This window comes from Pinus tabuliformis, chromosome 3_2, assembly GCF_031772625.1.
Source record: "Pinus tabuliformis cultivar Carrire ecotype Pingquan chromosome 3_2, CPIR1, whole genome shotgun sequence".
NCBI lineage: Eukaryota > Viridiplantae > Streptophyta > Pinopsida > Pinales > Pinaceae > Pinus > Pinus tabuliformis.
In genome coordinates this window covers 1,137,962,412-1,137,978,391 of record NC_142302.1, presented here as the reverse complement: position 1 = coordinate 1,137,978,391, position 15,980 = coordinate 1,137,962,412, and the positions used below count along the sequence as shown (strand labels likewise).

At 38.5% G+C, this 15,980-nt stretch overlaps 1 non-coding gene across 1 annotated transcript; it reads right to left on the bottom strand.

Moving 5' to 3' along the window:
• Window positions 1-2,606: 2,606 nt before the first annotated feature.
• On the bottom strand, window positions 2,607-2,680 carry TRNAV-CAC (transfer RNA valine (anticodon CAC)). The gene has a single exon. It is a non-coding gene; the product is annotated as a tRNA-Val (tRNA).
• Between the last annotated feature and the right edge of the window lie 13,300 nt (window positions 2,681-15,980).

Here is a 15,980-nt window from a genome sequence, read left to right as displayed (position 1 = left end):
ATGATTAATTACTGAACACCTATATAACTTTGTTAATTGTTAAAGAAGAAATTAAAATATATTTAAATTTGTTAAAATTGGTCATTGTTAAAAAGACACAATTATTGATTCAACCCAAGCAGGCTCGACCATGAGCCCCCCCACCCAATAAGTAAATTGAACCTTTAGATGCCTTCCTTTAGATGCCTTATGGAAGTGGCACAGGAAAGGAACAACCCTTGAATCATACGTGGAAGCTGCCCTTTTGCATTTACTCTCCCCTCCCCATAATTGCCTCGTTTCCAACAGATTCCATTCATAATTCAACATTACCCCTCCTAAAAAAACAAAAAACATATGGAGGGAGGGAAGTGCCACCCTCTTCATGTATGAATTTTCTCAAAGTTTTATGAAAAATTGTAAAATTTTATCAAATTAAAGAAAATAGGAATATGAAAAAAGTGAAAGTATTCCCCTTTACAGGACATCAATAAGTTATTACAAATGGTCATGTTCTGTCTACACATGATGATGTAGATAAACATCAAGGTCTTGAGATTGTACCAATAGAAACTAGGTAAGTAATCTTAAGTATTGTAGAATATTTCTTGCTCAAGAAAAAATAAAAAATGTAAAATGTTTTTGTTTGCTTTGTAAAAATGCACATTGCTAGTGTTTCTCCCCTTTCATTTGGGAAGTTTGTAAAGTATTTTGTCATGACCACTATTGACTTTCTTTGTAAACATACCCTAAGACACTCTAGTTGTTGAGTGTTGTTTCTTCTATTACTTGTGTGCAACTTGCATGTGTTTGGTTTGAAGTTGTACTATGGATTTATTGATTTTTAATAAAGCCCCAAGAATTTTGCTTTGTGAAACTATAATTATGTTGTGAAATCAACAATTTTGTTTCCTTCTTTAGTATTGCTATTGAAATACAATTTGTCATATATTTTCACTTTCTCACTACACTTTTATTTATATTTATATTTGAAGGATTTTCAGTGGACTAATGTAGTAGCAAGTCCATCTTAAAGAAAATGGATTAAAGTCTTAATGGAGAAGAAGAATGAACACATGTGGAAAGGTTGTTCTTGCCACTTTGGATTTCATTATTAGTATTGTAGTTAGATGAATATCCACTTGTGCCTTGTTGTTATTGATTGCTTTGTGGAATTGAAAATAGTTTACATTTTCCTATTTTCTTTTAGTAAGTTTTTAAAGTCTTTTATTATGCTTAATTTTTTCTTAAAATTTTAAGTGTTTTGGAATATTCTTACAGAGAAGATCGAGTTCAATTTCTAATTTCTAATTTCTATACATATATTTCCCTTTCCTGGTAAATCTTCTCCCATTATACTAACATGCATAACTTTGCAATGTATCAACTGGCCGAGCCCAGGTTCGAACTGCGGACCGCTGGAAAATAAAAACGGTTTCTATACATATATTTCCCTTTCCTGGTAAATCTTCTCCCATAACCTAGGTTCGAACTGGGGATCCCTGGTTTGAAATAAAATAACATAAAATCAACTGTTTGAGGCCAGGTTCGAACTGCGGACCGCTGGACATTAAAAACGGTTGGAAAAATAACCTAAAATCAACTTTGTGAGCGACTGCTGAAAATTCAAAACGGTTCCTGGTAAAGCTTCTCCCATTATACTAACATGCATAACTTTGCAATGTATCAACTGGCCGAGCCCAGGTTCGAACTGCGGACCGCCGGAAAATAAAAAAGGTGGGAAAAATAACCTAAAATCAACTTTGTGAGCGACCGCTGAAAATTAAAAACGGTTCCTGGTAAGGCTTCTCCCATTATACTAACATGCATAACTTTGCAATGTATCAACTGGCAGAGCCCAGGTTCGAACTGCGGACCGCTGGAAAATAAAAACGATTGGGAAAATAACCTAGGTTCGAACTGGGAACCGCTGGTTTGAAAAAAAATAACCTAGGTTGCAATGTATCAACTGGCCGAGCCCAGGTTCGAACTGCGGACCGCCGGAAAATAAAAACGGTGGGAAAAATAACCTAAAATCAACTTTGTGAGCGACCGCTGAAAATTCAAAACGGTTCCTGGTAAGGCTTCTCCCATTATACTAACATGCATAACTTTGCAATGTATCAACTGGCCGAGCCCAGGTTCGAACTGCGAACCGCCGGTAAATAAAAACGGTGGGAAAAATAACCTAAAATCAACTTTGTGAGCGACTGCTGAAAATTAAAAACGGTTCCCGGTAAAGCTTCTCCCATTATACTAACATGCATAACTTTGCAATGTATCAACTGGCCGAGCCCAGGTTCGAACTGCGGACCGCCGGAAAATAAAAACGGTGGGAAAAATAACCTAAAATCAACTTTGTGAGCGACCGCTGAAAATTAAAAACGGTTCCTGGTAAGGCTTCTCCCATTATACTAACATGCATAACTTTGCAATGTATCAACTGGCCGAGCCCAGGTTCGAACTGCGGACCGCTGGAAAATAAAAACGGTTGGAAAAATAACCTAGGTTCGAACTGGGAACCCCTGGTTTGAAAAAAAATAACATAAAATCAACTGTCTGAGCCCAGGTTCGAACTGCGGACCGCTGGACATTAAAAACGGTTGCAAAAATAACGTAAACGTAAATGTCTGAGCCCAGTTTCGAACTGGGGACCTTTAGTGTGTGAGACTAACGTGATAACCAACTACACCACCCAGACAGCTGCTATTTTTTGTTTAAAATCCTTCAGGTATAATTTTGTTTTGGTGCCGCGTTCGTTTGAAATCCTATTATACTCATTTGCTTTGTCGTTTGGTTCGTTTATTGCCCACAATAAATAAAGATTTTGATTGGAATAAACCTGAACACATTCGAAATGAATTTCACGTTCATTGTGCTGCTTTGTTGAGAGTTAGTTCAAACATATTTTTCTTTTTTGCCCTGTGTGTGAAGGGCAATAGCATTCAAATTAAGTTTTTCGTTGTCAGTCAAAAAGGGCAAAAGAAATTCGATGTCCGAACCATGGGAGGTTTAACTCCATTTTGAATGGGAGTCTTACCATTCACATCTTTTGCAAGCGGGCATCCTTCTGAGGAGAGGATCACTCGGGTGACATTTCAGAGAGCAGAGATATTGATGCAGGAGCATTAACAAACCAAGTCAAAACTGAATTTTGGAACTTTCCAAAGGAGAATGCGTGGCATGAGGACGGGATTTCCTCCAAATCTGATTGAGTTTGTTTGTAATTTGTTATTTTACGTAGATTTTGAGGGATGTGAGCGAAAATAGAAATTGATCGGATCTCACTTGATCCGATCCGTATTGCGTTATTTTATTTAACTGTAAGAACATACTCATTGCTAGATTTAAGCACATGCCACGAAACACACGGGAAGCGTTGACCTTCTACACCGCCATTAACGGGGAACCAACAATCTCCCCCCCAACGCGAGCCCAATGTGCTTTGAACTCGAGACTTTTGGCTCTGATACCACTTGTTGGAGTCACGATTGCCGTTACACCAAAACCCGTAGGTGTTAGTAAACAGACGCATTGCTAGATTTAAGCACATGCCACGAAACACATGGGAAGCGTTGACCTTCTACACCACCATTAACGGGGAACCAACAAGCCAGAATACAATGTAAATCAGGCGAGGAGACAGTCAAGGCCTGAGCGCCTTTGTATGTAATTTGAGCTCGAATATAATGAAAAAGATGTGTGTTTTGTAGACTGTTGTTTATGTTATAATCATTGTGTGTGCATGAATTCGTGAATATATGTGATAGTGAGGTCGAAGCTATAAACCAAGTTTGCAGATCGGAAGCATTGCAGGAACGTGCATTCTAGCAGATCGGAAGCATTGTAGGAACGTGCATTCCAGTGAGAATAGGCCGTAGAGAACACTACAAAAATCGTGGGAATCTGGAGGAACCATCATAGCTATCTGATGGAAGAAGATCCACGGTGATCGCGCGGGAACTTGCAAGCAAGTTACCTCGGCTAGCGGACCCGATAAAATCATTAAAAAAAGTTTAAAGTTCAGAGTGATTGGACCATCCGTTTAATGGGTAATTGGACGCATATCGCTTCCGAAAATGCACCCAGGTTAGCTTTAGAAATGGGCGTGATAAGGTTTTATACAATGCGATTAAAACCTCGTTAATCGCACATGAACATGTGCCTGGTTAGCTTTAGAAATGGGTTTTATACGACGAGATTAAAACCTCGTTAATCGCGCATGAACATGTCCCTGTTAGGGCCGATATGTTATCAATGAGGATTAAATTTTATTTGGGTTCCAGCCATAAACGTCAAAGAAGTGGTGTTCATTCGGGTTGTGATAAATAAATTAACCAAATGTTGTGGGCCCATAACCCACAGGTCTGCGTATTGATTTTAGGATGCAACGTTATTGCATCAGATATTCCTGTAAAGATGACATACTTGTTGAGTGGAGAGGCTTATTCTACAGCCCAGTATGATGTGTAAGTCTGTCCGTATGTCATCAAAGTTGAAATTTTGCTCATATCAGCCAAAAAAAAACAAAACAAAACAAAATTACTACACAAAATATTTAAATAATGTCAGTTCATAAAAAAATTGCTATCAGCCCAAATAAAAAAAAAAAAACAAAATTACTATACAAAATATTTAAATAATGCCAGTTCATAAAAAAAAATTGCACATGAAGAAATTGGATCCATAGGCTCATGTTAGATTTGTATTTAAGATGAATCTATGCTAGTACATTTATGCTAGGGCTCAGCGAGACCCTCTCTTCATTTGGCTAGCTTAAATATGGAAGCAGGAGATTCTGGGGAAAATCGAAATAGTTCACTTGGTTGATTATCCACAACCACATCCTTACCTTGGGACAACCTTATCAAAAGAAGATTCATAAGCCCAAGTATATGCCCTCTTTGCAGATATCCAAATGAGATAGTAGCACATATATTCCCTATATTTCCTTTCGCCACATTTTTAGAGAACAAAACTCAATGGCGAACCAACTTTGATCCCAGTCTATGTAGAGAAGTTACAGTTCTGCATGTGAACCAAACCAGACCATTTTTAACCATGAAACCCTCTTGTAAAAGGGATGAGGATGCCCGCAATTACTTTTGTATATTTGGTTGTGCACCTTCTTTATTTTAAATCCCTATGTTGATGCGCACAGTGGCACGACCCACTTTTTGGTGTAAACACAGTTATTTAGGTGTTGTCTAACCATGTCACAATTTTGTTTTAATAGTGAAATTTTTACTGGAATCTAGTGAGAAAAAATTCAAGAAATCTCATGTTTGGAGTGTTTGAATGGTTTTTTAATGGTGGAAATGGATTCAATACCATCAAAAACCTACATTTCCTTGACCTTAACCTGGACAGTTGTAACCCTCATTTCCAAAAAAAATTGTCAAATTTTCTCAAAATCTTGCATGAATTTTCATTATTTTCCACACGAAATTGTGGCCTTTTTTTCAGAGAAAAAAGCAGTATGTATTATATTGAGGCAATATAAATGATATCATAAGGTACAAATAAGTGGAAGACTATGATGCAGGACATTTGAGAAGTTCAGATGTCAATGCAGTTCCCAAATACAGAAAGATAGATGCCTACATCAAGGATGAGCAGGAGTATTGACCAACATATACATTCACATTAACAACAGGATCAGAGAATAGAAGGGTGCATCATAGAAAGAACCAGTATGAACATATACCAAAAACAACCATGATCCGCATTCAACATTTAATTCTATGAGAAAAAAACCATAGCCGAGGATCGGGCCCTATCAAACTGGCAGCTAATTTGAAGATGAGTCGAAAAAAGCAATGATGCTCTGCAGAATGGAACTATAGGGGGCTTTGGAGTCTTGGAAGATTTTTTGATTCCGCCACTTCCAAGAGAACCATAACGTGATGACAATGAGAGAACGCCTTGGCCCCTTTTGACAACGCCACCATTCAAAAGCTGCATGGATGGAGACAAAAACAATGTGAGGAAAATAAAAAAAAGTGGCCAGTTCATCCCAGATATGTTGAGAGGAGTTGCAATGGAAGAACATATGGAGATTTGATTCTTCTTCTGATTCGCACATCGAGCATCTGCTTGGGCCATGCCAATTCCTTTTCCGTAGGTTGTCCCATGTCAGGTTCTTGTTGTTGAAAACCAGCCATGCAAAAAATGTCATCCGAGGGGGGCATCCCGATTTCTAGAAAGGCATTGGGAAGAGAGGGCTTACATGCGAAGCCTTTGAGAGGATAAAATCAACGTATATATCTCTTACCCTAGCTGGCACCTGTGAATATTACTTGGACCAAGAAAGGTGGTTAGTTGTTCCAAAACGAATGATTCCACTAACCTATAGAGCAGCTTTTAAAGCATTCCATGAAGAGCTCAAAGCAGCAAGCAAACGAAGATCATAAGCATCCTTCCATGAAGGAACGAGACCATTCCATTCAGAAATGAGATTGTCCCATGTGAAAAAACTGTTCCTGTGTAGAGAAAATAAAAGGCTTTCAGGAATTGTAATAATTCTGCGACTGCAGGAAATAGGATCAAGCCCAATTAGAATTCTGTTTCCTGTGTGGATCCTCCATCTTAGATTTTCCAGAAAGTATTTTTCAAACTTCCGAAGACTAAGCCATATCGCTGATCCATGTTTGATACCAATAGCTCAGGATCTGAACCAGTATTCCAGACTTTGTCCTTTGATGTATTTTAGTTTGATAGTTGTGCTCCATGGACCATCACCAAAGATCCCTCGCCAGAGAGATTTGCATAACAGGGCCTTTCCAAAAGCCCTCAAATCCATTATGACCCATCCCCCAAGGCGCTTTGGCAGAGAAATTTTATCCATGTTGGAGAGGTGGAACTTTGATCGTTCAGATTTTCCACCCTAGATGAAATTGGCCGTCACCTTAGTCAACTTATGAATGATTCTTACAGGGAGAAAGAATAAGTGAGCCCAGTAGACGACCATCTGCATTAAAACAGACTGAGAAAGAGTGACTCTACCTGCCAGGGATAGACTCCGATGTTCCCATGCGGAGATCTTTTGAAATATCTTTCAGTCAACCATTGCCAGTCGCTTTTGGAGTATCCTTTTGCTTTGAGATGAAAACCAAGATAATTGAGGCCCTCCTTGAGCGGTCTTGACTCAATTTCGAAAAGATCAGAAATCCAATTTACCATCTCCATGTTGGCGTCATTATGATATAAAGAGGATTTCCCTTTGTTGATGTAGAGCCCAGAAGCTTTTTGGAATTTATCTAGAATATCTTTTAAGCGTCTCCACATTAGTTTACATAACATTGCGAACAAAAGTTTATCGTCGATGAAGAAGTTGTGCGAAATGAAATTGAGCCTGCAGATCTTGATGGGCTTGATTCTGTTTTCAGCAACGGCTTTATTTATGTGAATGCTTAGAGGGTTCATGGCCAAAATGAATAAAAGAGGCGAGAGGGGACATCCCTGTCGTAGTCCTATCTCGGCTTGGAAATATTGAGAGGGGATGCCGTTTATGATAACTACATAGTTCACAGACTCTACGCAGGCCATGATCCACCGGATGACATTGGGACCCAAACCAATCTTGGCCAGGAGATATTTAATATACCCCCAGTCTAAGCAATCGAAAGCTTTTTGAAGGTCAATTTTCATGATGGACGCTTCTATATTTTGAGAAGACATGGAGAACAGGCACTCCTGAGTATTAGCCATTGCATCCAGTATGTTGTGGCCCTTGAGAAAATCATGTTGATCCTTGGTTAAAAAGGTGGCCAGAGTATCTTTGATTCTTTCAGCAATAATTTTGGTGATGATTTTAAAAGAGATGTTGCATAATGATATCGGTCTGAAGTCATGGAAAGTTTCCGCTTCCCCCTTTTTCGGAATTAATGCAATCAAAGTGGAAGAAAGGAGATGGTGAATGCTGCCAGACATCCTAGACGCTTCCACCATCCTCAGCAAATCATGTTTGATGAGGTCGAAGAAATGAGTGAAGAACTCGATTGTCCAGCCATCGGGGCCTGGACTCTTATCTTTCTTGAAGGATTTCAGAATTCCAAGAAGCTCGTTCTCGGTGACCGGCCGGAACAGGGCCTCATTTTTGACATCGTCAAACATCTGTGGCATCACTTCAATACCCCATAGAATGTCTCGAAATCCAACATCTGTCCTCCTGCTAAATTGTTTCTTGAAGTGGCTTACAGCTTCCTTTGTGATGTCATGTTGGGAAACAAGGAAGCTACCATTTGCATCTCTTATTTTCCAGATGGAGTTTTTCTCACATCTGGCGTTTGCAAAATTATGAAAAAAATTCGTGTTCTTATCTCCTTCCTTGAGCCATAGTGCTCTGCTTTTAAGCCTCCAAAAAGATTCCTCCTGCTTCAGTAACTTGTATTTTTTCCTTTCAAGATCTCTAATACTGCATTTCTGGCTAAAGGAGCATGAGTTGGATTCTAACAATTTTAAAAGACTATCCAGCTCCTGTTGCACTAGCTGTAAATCCTGTCTGTCACTTTTCCTTTTATCAGATTGCCATTTCTTCACCAGCTTTCTCAAAGCGGCCATCTTTTCTCTGAAAGTTAAGAAGGGGGGAGACAATGCTTGGGCAGTGAGCTCTTTCCATGCCTTGGAAATGTATTCATTAAAGACCGGGTCCTGGAGAAGATTTTTATTGAATTTAAAGGAATACCCCAATCTGAAGCCTTTTCCCCGCCAGGATAAAAGAATAGGCCTGTGATCGGAGATGAGTATGTTCCCCACTGTTGAAATAGGCATACCCATTTTATCTATGATGCTGGTATGCACTAAAAACCGGTCGATTCTTTTTGCGATATAGGCCTTATCTGTTCTGCCATTAACCCATGTTGGCTTCATCTCAGATGGGGCGATATCCACCAAATTCTTATTTAGAATCTCAAGCTTTATGCTATCAGCGATCGGGTCCTTTTTCTTGCAGCTTCCCCAACATTCCTCCGAGCTCAATGTTACATTTAGGTCACCTGCAATAATCAGGTGCTCAATATCAAACATATCTGAGGCAAAGAACCTTTCCCAAAAAGGGGCCCTATTCTTATAGGGCGCATAGATGTTTAAGATATTTATGGGGAAATCTTTGCCCCTGATGGAAGCCGAAATGATGATTCCTGCAAAACATCTGTATGCCTTAGCTTTGATTTGATGAGGATCCCAAATGTTGCTAGGCCTACGACATCAATTTATTATACGTTTCAGAAGTTTTGGCATATTTTCTCAAAATCTTCCCTGAATTTTTCATTATTTTCCGGGCGAAATTGTGGCCTTCTTAGACTAGGACATCTATTTATTATAAGTTTCAGAAGTTTCAACATATTTTCCAATCTAGTTCAAAATTCTGCCAAATTTTCTCAAAAGCTTCCCTGAATTTTCATTATTGTGGCCTTGTTAGACTACGACATCTATTTATTATACATATTTTCCAATCTAATTCAAAATTTATTAGGAATTTGTTGGAATTACAAGTTTAAGTTGAAGTTGTGAACTCTCCATAGTTTGAATTCCATAATTATTTTATCCAATGTGTGGAATCCATATATATATATAGTGAAAAATATATTTTAAACAACAAATATCAACATTTATATAAAATTTTTTTTTAGCAAGATTCAGAGAAAAAAAAAAACAACAAAAAACAAAAAAACCTCCAAAATATATAATGATTAGACAATCCCATGTCAACATTTTATTTATTATTTTTTAATACAATTACTATTATAATATGTTTTATTAATTTTTTATATTTTAATAAAATATTATGTTCTTTTAACCCACATTAATTTTTGTTTTATTTTATTGGATTTTTATATTTTCAATCTCCTCTTCTCTTCTCTTCTCTTCTTTTCTTTTCTTTTATTCTTTATATATATATATATATATAAAATAGCTGTCTTTTAATTTGATTTCTTCTTCCTTATTTTCTATAATAGATTTTATGATTATTTTTTTTAAATTATTACTCATTTATTTCTTTAATTGAATTTCCAATTTTTGATCTTATTCTTTTTTAATTTTTGTATTATTTTATTTTTACATATTTAGGTTTATATTTATTTTTTATTTTTTTTAGATTCTAATTTTAATTTTTGATCCTTTCTTTTTTTCTTGCAATATTTATCTTTTTAAAATTGTTTCTTAATTAAAATTATTTTTATTTAATTATTAACAAGTTATCATACATTATAGAAATTTAATATTAAATTACTATTGAGTTTTAACCATTTGAATATTTCTTTCCTCTCTTTTGCATGCCTTGATTAGAACCTCCATCCTAGTCTGGATGATGAACCACAATTGTGGGTCCAAAATGGGTCAACTAATTTTTTTAAATGTGGTCTTACATAAAATTCTTTATTGAGAAAAATTATATTTTCAAATATATAAATAAATTCATTATTTTCAAAAATCAATTAATTTCTTAAAAAAATTACAATAACTAAAATTAAAATATTTAAATTATTATATTTGAAAATTTTAAAATATGTCACTTGTGGCTTGTTGGTTAAGATGTTGTGTTGTTAGCTTGAAGGTTATTGGTTCAAATCTTGTTAAGTGTGCCCATTTGTTCACCCACAGTTTTGACATTTTTCGAACTGTCGTTTGTTGTTGTAGCCTTTGACACGCCCGCCAAACCCTAGCGCCCCCAATGGCTTCTGCGGAGGGTGTTGCTCCCATTGCGTCTCCCCTGCCTCCCTGAGACGATGAAGTTGTTGCCTTTCAGGCTTTGGTGGTTTCTCTTTCAAAGCAATCGTGGTCATCTGAAGCCCCTTCCAAGTTCATCAAAAGAAACGATGAAGTCAAAGACATTTCCCTGCTTGTTGGAGCACGTCAAACTTCTTTGGCCAACTCCGAGTGAGCATTGATAGGGAAGATTACTAGGATGTGGCCCTCCCCTAGATCTATGGAGATCTAGTTAGAAAAGACTTGGAAATCCATGATGAAGGGAAATGTCGCCTCGTTTGCAGTTAGAAATGGTTTTTTCGCTTTCTTGTTCGAGCTCAAAGAATATTGGGATGTTATCTTTTGGAATGACCCATATTTCTTCAGATCTAGAGGTATGCACCTGAATAAATGGACCTTATATTTTAACCCTGATGAGGATATTCCAAAGGCGATCCCAATTTCAGCCAAGCTTCCTCAACTCCCTCTCTCATGTCGGAGCGATGATTGTTTAAGGGCCATCAGCAACAAGCTGGGCAAGTATTTGGACAAATCTCAACCCAAGGGCTTCCAATTGTCCTGCGTTAAGATATGTGTGGAAGTAGATCTGAAAAAAGGCATGTCTACTAAGATTAATCTTACGTTGGGAGAATGGAGGCATAAGCAAATTTTTGACAACGAACAAATTTCTTTTAAGTGTCGTCATTGCCATGAATGGGAATTTTGCAAGGGACTGCTCCAAAGCATCGTAGAACAAAAACCTAGACAATTCAGTCCCTCGTGAGGAGAAATGGAAAAGGCTGGCTACAAAAACCACGAGGAGCGAAAGGCAATAACTCTACATCTACTTCCTCGAATCTCTTCAATGCTCTTCATAATCAGCATGAATAGGAGGAAGGCCCCAATCCTCCAGTTGGGGTTGAGGGAAAGGATCACAAGTTGGACAATGAAGGATATGAGGAAGGCAAGATCAATGAAGAAAATGCCTCAAAAGAAAGGAAGCAAGGAAATCCCCACATCCACAAGTGGCTTTAGGTCAGGATCCTCATGGAAATCCCCCCTCCAATGTGGTTGAGGAGATAGAAAGGGTCGTCACTCGTCATGTGGCACAATCCATCTCATGGGATGACGATGGAAGTAGTCAAGAGACTGGGAGCTCTATCAACAAAGGTCGGCCAAAATAAAATATAGTAAGGGAAAAATAAGCAGAGCTTAATAAGAAGCTAGGAAATCAACCACTCATCATAGAAATAATCAAGGGGAAATGCGTGAAAAATCGGGAAGGAAATGACGGTGGGGTAACATCAGACCTGCCTAATAAATGAAGCTAATATCCTAGAATATCAGGGGACTAAGGAACCATGTCAAAACCCTAGTGGTGAGATATGTAGTCAAGCAAGAATCGCCATGGATTGTATACTTGTAATAAATGAAGATGGATGAAACAACTCTACTCAAGGCAAAGGAATTTTTTTCGATAGAAAGTTCAAGAAAAGTTCAAGCATCAAGGGGGGACGCAGAAGGACTGTGCATGTTCTGGCTAAGTAAGTATTTTACTCTCAGTGAGTAAATCAAAACAAAGTACTGGATCATGGTTGTATTAGAGGATAGATAATTGGGAGAGCAGATTCCCTTTATAAATGTGTATGCACATGTTCTCTATAGTGAAAAATCAGAATTTTGGGACTCAATGGAAACTCTCAAAAATCAAAATCTACATTTGAAAAGTGTGATAGGAGGGGACTTGTTGACGGTGTTGGACCTCCCAACATGTCAAGGGATCTCCCCGGTAAGAAGTCCCAACTAGACCTCAGACCATTTGGAGTGGGAGTCCCAGCAGTGGGTAGTACGGTATCGCCTTGACTTTGTTTGCGCGCAAAGGTAAGTAAGATGTGCTTGTTGGTAGCAAGGGTGTGACCTTGCAACAAGTCAAGGAAGGTGCAGGAATGGCTCTAACACATGAAAGGGGGAGTGAGTGTGCCCCTTAGAAACCTATGATAGCACACAGATTGAAAGGGAACACATGAGCAGTAAGATATCACGAGATGGAAAGCAGGATAGTCGATGATCCAAAGTGATGGATTATATCAGCAACACGCTTCGACAAGATTCATACAAACACATAAGGAATAGTCCATACATACATGTGTAAATAACAACTATATACATCATTAAAATAACCAGGATAGCCGAACTACAATAACAACATATGCATGAAACGTGATGGCTCTATTATATTAAGAAAGTGAAAGATCCAATCATACATACAACCAAGACTTTCACTAGCCCCAATAGTAGAACATTACAGTCACTGCCGCTTGCTCCTCCAAAGAGATGTACTAGCTCTGCACTATAGAGAAGCCAAGGCTCATTACAATACACTCCAAGCTTTCTCTAAGTTGCACCTATAGGAAGCTTGGCTCTCAAAATTTTGTACAATGAGTTATAAGGTTTTATAAATAGCAGAGGGTGGGTGACCCTTGACATTCCCCTTTGTGACTCTTCACCTACCCTCATGACTCTTCAACTACTACATGACTGTTACATTCTACTATCAACACTTGGTCTTTCACTTTTACAATATGTTTACATTACAATCTGCACATGTACCCATGTGAGACAAAATAGGCTTGAGTAAGCCATGCAATACATCACTAAGACTTAGACAGTTGTGGGAAGACTAACTCTTCGACATCCTCACGATGATCGACGATGGCAAATTGATGCTAAGATTGGTAGTTTGTTATTGTGTCCACGTGCTCTATAGTGACATCCTTTTGAAAGCAAATTCTTGCCTTTGTTACATCCAAGTACATTAATTTGGCACCTTTGTCCATAGGGGCTTCACTGGAGGAGAAATATCATACCACGTGGGTTCATATTGAGGGATATTTATTGAGGAAAAAATGAAATAATACATTGGGGGATATATAGGGGGTAAAGGGTTTTTATATTGGCAAATATAAAAATTGGAGCTTAAATACCTACAATATCTAGTGAAAGTAGGGGTTTTCTAAATTGGGAAGCTGTATTGGGTTCATATTGGTAGGGAGTTATATAATGTGATTTTTAGAGGGATTTTCCAATATGTAGTCAAATTAAGGGTATTGTTTAATATGCCACGAATGCACATTATATGTCAGAGGTTCACTGAGTGAATCCCCCGTGCCTCTGTCCAGCTCATCTAATAACATGTGCACCATAGGCTTGAGTGCAGCTAGACCAACAACATACTAATGCATAGTGTCTGCATTGATATTCAAGTCTACACTGGTGGCTACACACATCAACTGATCAAAGTACATGTTTAGCTCTATTCATAATTGGTTCTTTGAATTTGCCTTGATGAGTGTGCCAATCGATGGGATTGCATGCGTGTATGCAATGACATCCATGCTCCTGAACACCCGTGCATGCGAAGCCTGCAAACTGGCGATGAGCTGCAGAAGTTCCTCATAGTTCCAGATCTGACTCTAGATGTGTGCCTTCAACCCTACCACCTTTGGCTTCATCATCTTTGGAAAGTGAAATGGTGCTCGTTTGTACCTCATTGTCCATCTTTGTATGTGATCGACAACAGTGTTCAGATATGACAAAATTCGTTCTCTCCTAGCACAACACTACTACCAACCATTGAGATGGACAACTGACTTATGCACAGTGACAAATATGGAATACATCTTTTGCATGATTGTCTCGAGAGGCGATACCTCATCCAATACCACTCTCCTCAACTCCGCTTTGGTGGATGTTGTAGTCTGTTCTCTTCCCTGTTTGGCCACTTGTAACTCCTTAGCCATGCGCTTGTTCTCAGCTATCAAGAATCTAAAACTCGATCTGGTGGCTTTGGCATATGCTTTGGTAGCATCGACCAATGCAATTGGATGCTTGCGCACATCGGACATGGTCACTAATTCTTCAAAATGAATAGGAGATACATGGACATCTGAAATAGGTACTCCGTGCAACTGCACAACTCTGTGTTGTGACTCATCGAAAGATATGTTGTGCATCTCTGCTTCTGAATTGTCTTCAAGGATTTATGTGTCTCCTTAATCGCTTGGGACTTGCTCTACTTCCGGATCTGGTGAAGTCGGTGGGGTGACCTCTTGGTTTCGAGGCATGAGGTCAATATCCTGATCTGACTCTGGTTGAACCATATCCATGTCCATCTGCTTTAGCATCTGTTCAATCTCTTGAGCCAAGTCATGCTCCTGTGACTACTCACCCTGTCTGCTCTGTGCCAGCTACTTGGATGAGTCCATAACCTTGTTGACAGTGCTAGACCTGCCAACATTCAGGGGATCACCCTGGTATGAAGTCCCAACTAGATCTCACACCGTTTAGTGTGGGAGTCCCATCTGGTTTGATGGCCCGGTTGCCATTATCTTAAAGGTTTGCCTCATCTCTTGCTTGTCGGCATAGGAGAGTGGTATGTTTTGTCTTCGAGTAGCGATGTTCGCATGCTTGGTGATTTCTAGTGTTACTTGTGTCAATGGTTCTGTTAGCGCTCGAATTTGCCTCAGGCTGAAGAAGGCGAAACTCAAGGTAACATCAAACCACTTAGCCTCGTAGCTAGCCCTATGAGGACAGGAGAGGGCTCTCTCTGGTCTATCTCAACAAAGAGTTTTCTAAAAGGGGTTGAGATGACTTTAAAAGAAACCGATTTTAGGCTAGTAAATTGATAGAAAAATGGGTTTTAATGGATGATGGGGTTTTCTGGGCTACATGGGGTAAAGAAACAGCTTGAACAGAAAAATATAATCAAAAACACAAATTATCTCCTGAGGCAAGGTAGGCAAGAAATTTAACATCAAATTGAGATTAAATGGAATGGCAAGACTGCTGAGGAGCTAACAAGGGCATAGAGGATGAATCTTTGTCAAACAGAAGAAAACATTAAATATGAACAAACTTATAGGCAGAGCATAAAATATTATGAATTCTACCTAAACACTTCATTTGTTCAATTGGAAATGATCATGAAGTGAAATGAAAACATAACAGGTTACATATGAAACAGAAGGAAAACTTATGCTAAATTGTCATACCACAGGAATCTCAGGGGTCAGAGTGCATTTTTTATTAAATATCTGTCAAACAGCTGTACAATGAAACTCTCTGTTCTCCACCAGCTCTCAGAACTCTCTCCTCACACTTCCACTTCTTTTACAAATGATTTTTTAATACATTAAATAAAACTCTGCTAAGGGAAAAACAAATCGACCCCAAAACAGGGGCGCTGTTTCACCTGCAGTTACAAAAATAGAAAAGAGTGTTTTCATCTATTCTAAAATTGAACAACGTCCCTT